The sequence below is a fragment of the Apteryx rowi genome, unplaced genomic scaffold (genome assembly GCF_003343035.1).
Source record: "Apteryx rowi isolate R43461 unplaced genomic scaffold, aptRow1 scaffold_83, whole genome shotgun sequence".
NCBI lineage: Eukaryota > Metazoa > Chordata > Aves > Apterygiformes > Apterygidae > Apteryx > Apteryx rowi.
In genome coordinates this window covers 176,422-185,920 of record NW_020451127.1, presented here as the reverse complement: position 1 = coordinate 185,920, position 9,499 = coordinate 176,422, and the positions used below count along the sequence as shown (strand labels likewise).

General features: G+C 43.3%; 1 long non-coding RNA gene across 1 annotated transcript; it reads right to left on the bottom strand.

Moving 5' to 3' along the window:
* Window positions 1–200: 200 nt before the first annotated feature.
* LOC112977419 lies at window positions 201–7,424 on the bottom strand. The gene is made up of 4 exons (XR_003257492.1): window positions 7,240–7,424; window positions 5,644–5,764; window positions 3,129–3,230; window positions 201–2,893 (listed from the first exon to the last, which is right to left on the bottom strand). It is a non-coding gene; the product is annotated as an uncharacterized LOC112977419 (long non-coding RNA).
* Window positions 7,425–9,499: the final 2,075 nt, after the last annotated feature.

Genomic DNA, 9,499 nt, shown 5'->3' with positions numbered 1-9,499 from the left:
CTGACCAATAATAGTGCACCTACAAGAGGTCATCGTACGCTATATAGGCAAATTTGTTCTTGAAAACAGGGTAATTTGCTCTACGGTGAATCTCTTTTTGGATACAGAAGGAACAGAAATGTCCTATCCAGTAACCACTGTGTATTAACAGTGTTTCRTGTCCCTTAGCACTGGGCATAAATCTTCATGACAGTTTAAGTTTTAGTGTTATTTTTCATGGAGTCTGAAAAGACGCTGTTTAAATATAGCTTCAGAAATAACTGGTTTTGGAGTTTATATAATATAACAGTAGTATGTCGAGAGAATAGCACACAAACTATTTGTTTAATTATTAAGAGCCTAAGCCCGTTCTCAATTATGGCAAAATTCCTACCAGCACCAATGGAACTGAACAAGGGTCTGTATTTGTTAGAAACAAAGCCAACAAAACTCACCTTTAAAGCTCAAGGGCTTGGCAGATTCCTTTATTTTCCTTTTCATTTTAAATCCATTAAAATCTCTGCATTTTTTATGTCACAAGTAGAAAGTACTTCACCAAGCCCCTTAGAGGACATCTCTGAGCTTTAACGTTACACATTTTTCTCATTGCGCATGCTCTGCGTCTCAGGTCAGAGAGAAAGGATGTTCAGCATAGTTTTCTTGCCAAATCAAAGCCCTTCTGCTCATAGGCAATAGAAAATAAAATTATCACAGAATCACAGATACAGTCTCCCAGTTCCAGGTACTCCAGACACTCATTTCTTAGGATGMGAACAAGTCATTTCAACAGAAAGGTGCTCTGACTCTGCATTTCCCTACAAATCTGGACTTTTACCGCTCAAACAAAACCAGAATATCCTTTGCAGAAGTCACAATTCCTCTAGCTGCCCATTCTCGCTACGTCCCCTGCTAATGCTCAGATCTGCTCAGAATTTTGAACGAGCGAAACCACGCATAACCCTTACTTTGAACAGCCCTACCGCTGCCCGGCTTTGCATCTCTAACTCCGTTTAATCTCTGCCTCCGTTTAACCCGCTAAACAAGCGTTAATATTTGCATTTTGGAGCATGCAAAATCTGTTTTAAGTGACCATCTCTGCCTGGTCTTTCCCTGGACGGATGCTCCTTAGTGCTGCGCTTGCAGACCAGCAGGGGAAGGAGGCAGTTTCCGACAGCAGCTCTTCCACTGAGGTTCTGCTTGGGGCTACCGAGACRTTAAATTACGTGGGAGAACAACGAAAGAAAAGCTGTCCCCAGGGTAATTTATGAGAAGGAAATAATGAGAAGCCAGGGAGAAAACAGTTTTCTGTAAGCTATACCCATATTTAGGACTGGCAGGGATCCCTCGGGGCCAAGTTTGGTCCCATCCTAGCGTGGACAACCACGTTACACAATTGCCTTCAGAATTTATCACACGCCATCACAGCACCGTTGCTTCTTGCTCCTACTATTTCTCMTGGGAAGCTGAGAGCATCGACTTAATTCAAGGTCTCACTGCAAAGCAGGTGCTTTGAACTAGGAAGTTACGCTAGTTTTTCAGTTTTTGCACTCAACTGGAATAAGCAAAAACACTGCAGATCCTCCCCATCCTGCAGAGAGAAGATGCATGATCTGTCAACGCTGTCTCCACAGGACTCCCCTCCTCCTGTCTGTTAATCTTGTCTGTATGTGGAGCTATTGCTTGTTCCTTTAGTTTGCAGAGAACAGTAATTTTACATATACTTTGCACATACATTAAGCATACGCCCTTGCTCGTCTCCAGAATCTCAGAACTGGAACCGGCCTCTCACCCCCTGTGAGTAGATGCTGGAAGCACCTGTGTGATTCTCATTTCCATGCAATTGTGCTTTCACTGCCACCATTACTGTCCTACGACTCTAAGTGCTGAAATAACATTTTTGGCTATTCTTACATCAAGCCCAATCATTTACCTTAATGTAAGCTCTTAGAAGCCCCATTTCCTGCTTATAACTCTGCGGATGATCTTGTTCTGATCTAAATATTTTGTGCTGATCTTTCACAGTCTTCTCGTATCTGAAAAGCTTCCAGCATTTTTCTGCATTAATACAGACATTCTCCAGCATAAGCTGTTTGGTGCTTCAGAATTTTTTTTTTTAATCATGCCTTTGGTACAGTCACAGCTCTATACGCTTCCCCCTCCCAGATATGAATCATCTGGCCACTAATTAAAATCTGCTACTAATGAACGCTTATTAGGCTGGCACCAAACAGATGCATTTCATGCTTGAATTTGATTCAGTTTAATAAAACTGCTCTCATCTTAAAGCTTCCCCTATAACCAATATATGATTATAAGCCATCATCTCCGGGTGGATTTTTTCATAAATGAATGGAAAATCTATCCCAATAAAACTTCTGGCACACGGATTACATGTATATGTTATGCGTTCGCAAGTGATTCGTGAGTCTTGGCTTTTCCATAAAACTTTTTTCACATTCTGTACATTTATAAGGCCTCTCGCCCGTGTGAGTTCTTTGGTGCCTGATCAGGCATGCATGCCGACCAAAGCTTCTACCGCAGTCCGTACATATGTATGATGATACCTGATTCTTTTTGGTGTGAATTTGCTTATGTTTTAGAAGTCCTGTTTTCAGTTTAAAAGTTTTCTTACATTCTGCACACAGATAAAGTCTTTCTCCTGTGTGGGTTTCCTGGTAAAAAAGGATCTCTTTGAATTCATAAGATTCTCCGTCACCAAGAGCGTTGTTACCTGCTCTGCTTCCCATTGCCCGATCTGCTTCTGAATTCTGACAGCTCTCAGAAGTTACCTCCTTGTCCGAAATTTGGCAAGTCAGGTCTTGGGATCCTCCTGAGAACGATCCACGCAGTTGTGTGTTCTCTGACCTCTGCGCATGGCTCTGCATCTCAGATTTGGTCACAGTCCCACCACAACCTGGAACAAAAGGATTCCACACATTCCCTTTATCTGACTTTATCTGATCTAGCAAAAATCTCCAAAGAATAAAAATTCCTGGTTCATTGTGACTACAGCTTTACAAATAAAACAAGGTTTGGATAAAAAAGTAAGAACGTACTATAACCCCCCCCACACCATCTAAATCTTAAAGGCCTGTGCAGTTCCAACGTGTTGCAGATGTGATTTTTGACTGGTTTCAGACCTCACGCACCTGCGCTAAGACTTGCGGAAACGTATCTTTCCTCAATATCTTGCTGATCCTTGACATGCAGCGCTTCTTGTGACTGGATATCATTTTGGGGAACAGCATGGTCTGCACAAAGCACACACAGTGGAAATTACTGTTATTATTTTCCTCTATTTTTTTTAATTACAAAGATGTTGCCTAGCCTACTTTAATTGTCTTGATGTACRCAGAGGATTGAAGGCCAGGTTGCACAAAGGTGCTGAAGAAGGCTTTTCCCCGGGCCTATCGTTTACTTTTGCCCTTTTTTGGCAACGTGATTCATTTTCATTAATTTACATGAAAAATACTGCCTTTTTCTTTCYCAAAGAAACCTAAATGAAAGAGCTTTCAAGGCAAGCAATCGGAAACAGCATTCTCCTCTCTCTTCATCACTCTTCGCTAGGGATGGAGCAGACATCCAACAATTAGATTTAAGGTTGCCTAGACACTGTTTTCAGTGACTTAGCAATATTTACCCTATAGCCAATCTGAGATGAAATATCCATCCACAATTCTGTTACAAACTTAGTTARAACAGCTCAGTCAGTCCCTGAGAAGGACGAGACAAGGAATGCATTGCTCTGACACGTTGCGAAGTTCCTGCACCCTTGTCCCTGGGAGGCTCCATCCCCTTAACGCCGTGAGCAAGGACTTGCTGTTTGGGGGCACCAGTGTGGTGCTACRCAGTTCTCCGGGCGCTGTGAAAACGTGAAAGTCTGCCCCAATTATAAGCATCTAACAGTTTCCATTTTTACAGGCCTAGTAGATTCCTGGGATATTTTTTCAGCAGGAAACTATCTGATAATTCCCTCTGGGCTGAACATCCTCCGTACCTTCGCAGCTCGGGTGTTGACGCGATGCCCGTGGATTGAGCGTAGGCAACCCAGAGCTGGAACGGGACTTTCCCTGCCTCCTCCTCCGCCTGCCAGGGCAGCAGCGACTGCCCCGCAGTCGGGAGGGTCTTCCCGTGCCCTCCGCGGTGCTGCTGCTGCGTGACGGGCACAGCAGCGGGCCGGAGAACACTTACGGGCATGAAAGGTAAGACACCTCTCTCTTTCCCTCCAGGGAAAGCAATGAGGAGATAAGAGCAAACTATTGCTGCAGCCACTCTGGCATCGAAGAGGGTGGTCTGGAAGCAGCAGAGGGGGCAATATCTATCTTCCAATTAAAAAACAAAAATATTTCAGAAATTATATCCAAAAGGTTGAAAAGTGAAGTGTTCAAAAATGGAAGGGCTTGAATTGATTACAACCATAAACACTTAATCGAGCTGTCTGGTGCACATATGTAATGATTGAGTCCTGACCGTCTTTCTGATACACAACTTACTTTCCCTCAAGTAACCCCTTCTAATTCAATATACAGCACATCTTTTTTAAGATCAGAGTTGTATAAAAAATAGAGGCTGCTGTCTGCAGAGCCTAGGCTCTTCCACCGTATAAAATGGAAGGTATGTAAAAAATAAAAAAGCAGAATTAGATTCTCTCATTGTTTCTCCAAAGCTTCAACGCAATTTCATATTTGAAACTGCGGAAATAGCAACAGAACGAGGCCAGGCTAAATCAGCATTTCTCACACAGAACTGCAGAGGGTCACAAAGCACAAGCAGGAGTAAACAACTGAGGCTGCTGGAGTTCCCAGCAGCTCTCTTCCTCCAGCCCGGAGGACAAGTACCTGCACTTTTGGCCTATAATTAGAGCAGCTTCCTTCTTCTCTTAATCCAAGTGATCAACTGAAAACTGAGGAGCCAGAAGGGGTTCACACCTTCATATTTAAAAAACAATGACTTAAAACAAATATATAGTTGGCACTTAAAACCAACGGTAGGATCTAATTTTTTGGAACATTATCCATGTTGATTTAACCATTTCTGCATCAAAATAGTTCAATAATCTTTAGTGACTCACAAAAAATCACAGACATCGGGATTTGGGGATGATGAAGTGTAACTCACATTTTAACTATGATTAACAAATCCATAGGATTCATGATACTGTGTTTTATTGCAAGCCGCTGGTGACATTTCCAAACGCAAACTTCAGTTAGAACAACAGATACTTTTCTAAATTCAGAAGTGAACTGCCACACACCTACTAACACACGAGAAGCTCTCGGACCAGCTCATTAGCTCATGTATCTCCATCTCTTCCATTTGTTTCTTGTTTTACTGAGACAATTACCCGAACCCCTTGCCCAGGGGAGATGCTTTCACTCTCTCTTACTCTATCCGTATCGCGCAGGCAAGGTATCACCCACGTGCGCACACTAAACATCGACAGAGTGCAGGGAGAAAGCAGATGCGGAGGCGTTAGAAAAGTGAATGTCCTTCAATCTTTTACAGAAAAAAAAAGCTATGTGGAGCTTATCCTCTTTCACAAAAGACTCAGAAGCATCTGAGCACTAATCCACTAGAAATCAAACGATTTGAGGACTGTTAGACAAGAGCCAGCTCAGAAACAGCGCACGCATCTCAGCCTCCAGCGAGAAAGGCAAAACCAACCTTTACCCAGTGAGGTTAAGGATTCGTAATTCTCCTTTATCACTTTCTTGTAAAGTTCTTTCTGCCAATCTTCTAAGTTCTTCCCCTCGTGGGCTGCAGCATTATCAAGTGTCCCAGGGACCTAAAACGGAAAGTGTTCAACGCTCAGTGCCACGTGCGAGCAGTGCATCCTTGAAAGCCCTCTTCAAACGGTACCAAACACGCAATCATCGGCCAACCGTTTCCAGCAGCACCCGTGTCGCTGTATAGCCAGGATACTACTTCAGGAATTCAAATATGAATCTTTAATTTCTATATGTACTTAAGAACTAGTAAAATTATTTAAAAAAACGTGACTCAGCTGAAACAATGACTTTCTAAAGTTACTGAGTCAAAAATTGGTGGTGAAGAAAAACTACTCACAGACACCCACCCCAACGAAAGGAAATACTCAAGAATGCATTTTAAATATCATAAGTCCTGAGGCAGGTCCACAGTCTATCAGATCTGGCTGTCAGGTTTTTCCCTAATAATAAAACGTAAAGGTTAAGATAAACAAAGGAAAAATTAAACCCTACAAATACTGAGAGAGGAATACCGCATTTTTTGCAAATACTGAAGGAGAAATGTTAAAAATATATGCTGTTATTTTTCCCTGAATTTCTTTCAACTTATCTAGATTTTTTTTTTTTTGAGATGAACAGTGCTGAATGCAGTTACCGTCACTGCAACCTTCTTATCTGCTTTCATTGCCTAGACATGACGTGTTTTGTTTAGCTCCAACAGTGAATTTTTGACAGCATTTTACTCTTTAAGTAGCAACCTGCTGAGCTGAATTCATACTCGATACTCAATCTGTGCTGTTCTTCCCAAACACACTATCTATATAGTAACACTGAGAATGAATTTACACTTTGCCTTTACATGCTATATGCTAGAGGTATATACCTTTATATATTACATGCTGTATATGCATACGTACTGTGTTTGTATTTTGTATTTCGTATGTATTGAGCGTTTGCACACGTTTGCCTTTGAATAAATGGTACTTTGCCTTMCAACCAGGCACGCATCTCCCTGGCTCAGGAGTTGTGCCGCTTGCACAGCGCGCGGACCCAGCTGCGCAAACCTGCTGCCGGCAGAAACCATTGGGCTAGTTCAGTTTTATAAGCTTGTCACTAGGTGGGATCACAATCGCAACTAAACACCCAGGAAAGAAGCTTGGGCAGAAATCAAGGCTTTGTCTCAGAGCCCCAAACACCCGCCCTGCAGGCGCTACGCCACCATCTCAGTGAATCTAAAGGAAGTTTTTGTAAGCGTAAGAACTACTGTGTACGAGTACAGGTTTGCAGGAAGAGAATCCATTTTCCAGCATGAAGTGGGGCTGGATTTCCAACAAATATCACACTTTTTTTCCTAACACAAATATTTAGGCACAAAATTGGAATTTGACCACAGAGAGAAATGAAACCTGTTGTATCACCAGCATCATTTTTATTGTGTCAAATAGCAGTTTCACGTACTGTTGCTTCTTTGAAGAGCTTTACATGCAAATATGCACTTATTATCCTCCTTTGATTTAACAGAAGTAAATATAATGGCAAATATCTCAATTACCTTCAAGTGTTCGGGATTCCGGATTCGTTTTCGAGTTTTATTACTTATTCCACCACAGAAACTTCGAGGTGTTCCAACAAGCCAGTTTCCATCTTCACCCAAAATGAATTTTTTTGGGAACAGCTTCCTTCAGGATGTTATAGGTAAACGTGACAAATTGACAACCACTCGGGCCGGGTTGCATAAATCCCAATTTAATGGAATAATTGAGCAAGTCACAAGTAAGCAAAACAGCGCTGGGCGGCCGGGGAGTCTCCTGCTCCACCAACGGCGCGCGCGATCCCCCGCTCGCAGTCCCCTTATATGCCTGTAACTTCTGTGGTTGCGCCGGCTGTTGCTGGGGGGGGGGGGGTCGGGATGAAGGCTGGGGTCTTCCTCTGCGTTGTGCGTGGGGCTCAGTACAATCATTGTGGTGATAGCCCGTACTTAGCGCCTCGTTTCATGGTAAAATCACTCCACGAGTTGATAGCCCGTACTTAGCGCCTCGTTTCATCGTAAAATCACTTCCCGAGTTGATGTAACAAATTAGCACCTGTCACAATCCCCCCTTTTTGTTTTGGTCCCTTTTAATTTGTTCATCAAATCGAACAACAGCCTCCTGTGCCAGGGGGAGCATCTTTCTTTATGGAAATTAATCCACCTCTATCGGTCCCGGACTCCCAGTAACGGACTTCCCAGGTTTTTCCCAAAAACCATCCCGGATCCTCCGGATGTGTGATATTTATCACTAAATGTTTACAAGTTCCCGGGGGGGGGGGTATAGTGGGGATTTCCCCGATACCCCAGCTGGAAATCCTCTTTGGGGGGGAGTTACACCCAGAAGGCCCCCATTTTACTGATAAAAACTTATCTAACCCTGCTTCTGGAGTCCAATCAGAGGCTATAGTTTCACATCCCCAATAAGCACAATAATAAGAGTTTGGGTAGTTACAGTMTCCTCGCCCAGGATTAGAACTAGGACAAAAGTAAAACCCCATAYGATCTAGACATGGTTCAATAGGCACCAACTCACATAAAGTAGCAGTGAATGTAGGACTCCCGGGTACAYTTCGTACTTGGATCACTGTTTGATCCTCCCACCTTATTAAYGWCCACTTAARGGGTTGGTGTATATTATKTTCCCCTTTGATTCGTCTTCCTATTAAGCCCAGCACAATCATCTTCCAGAGGAGTAGTGGACCCATGGCTTGGCTAATGGATATTTTACAAACCCTTAATGCCTTGGAGGGGCGATCCGTGATGCCAAGTGTCTCTGGGACTTTAAAGAGTCTGGGCCTTACAATTTTGGGTATCCCTGCTTAGGAGGTGGCTTGTCGGCCTCGATCCCCACAGTTTCCATACGTCTCTGTCTCCTCTGCCTACTCTTTTGCTCAGAGCAGCAGGGTGTACCRTYTTCTYGACAGCAGCCGTATTCTTCAGGGGAACCTCCTGTATGAGCTTTTTGGATTTTTAAAGGCTTCCCAGTTCTCCAGAGTGACACTCAACATACGGCATGGTCCACCTACAACTGGTGTTTTCAATTTTGGCCTTATGTGATCGGGGTGGTTGGCGTGGGTACAACCTTTCTCTGGTTGTACCCCTTTAGCAAAAGCTTCCCACCATTCCACCGATCTTTTCTTAAGATCTTTTAATGTCAAATAGGTCAATTTGTCATAACAAGGGCGACAACTGCCGCTAGGGAAGTACCCATACCACCAATGAGTCCACTACTTTTCTTTATAAACCCTACATTCATAACACACAAAGGGATAACAAATATGATATGGGGTTTTACAAAGGTGGTCTTACTTATCGAGATTTCTAGGTTTCTTCTTAAAGGTTACTTTTAAATTGTCCGGGTTTCCAAAGGCTTCCCACGATGATTCTGAGATCGGCCATTTGATATCTGCTGCGGGACCTTGTTGGTGTTGTTGATCCCAAATCCGCATCCCRGCCCTACGGATCATTTCCCTTTCCTCCACTGTAAATAATATACTTAAGATGGATTGTAATTCCTCCCATGTATAAAGGTTAGGACCTAAAAACTGATCTAATTTCTCAGCTACCCCTAAAGGGTCTTCTAATAAATTCCCCATTTCTTTCTTRAAATCCCGTACGTCCCCTGAACTCAGGGGCATAGACACAAATCCCATCCCCGGCTGCGGTCCTCCCATGGGGAGTTCTCGCAAGGGGTACAGCTGATCAGGTCGCCCACCTCCCCTCGTTTGACTCCTCGTGACCCTTCGGGTTTCTTCTGGGGAACTAGGAGGGTCTAGATCCC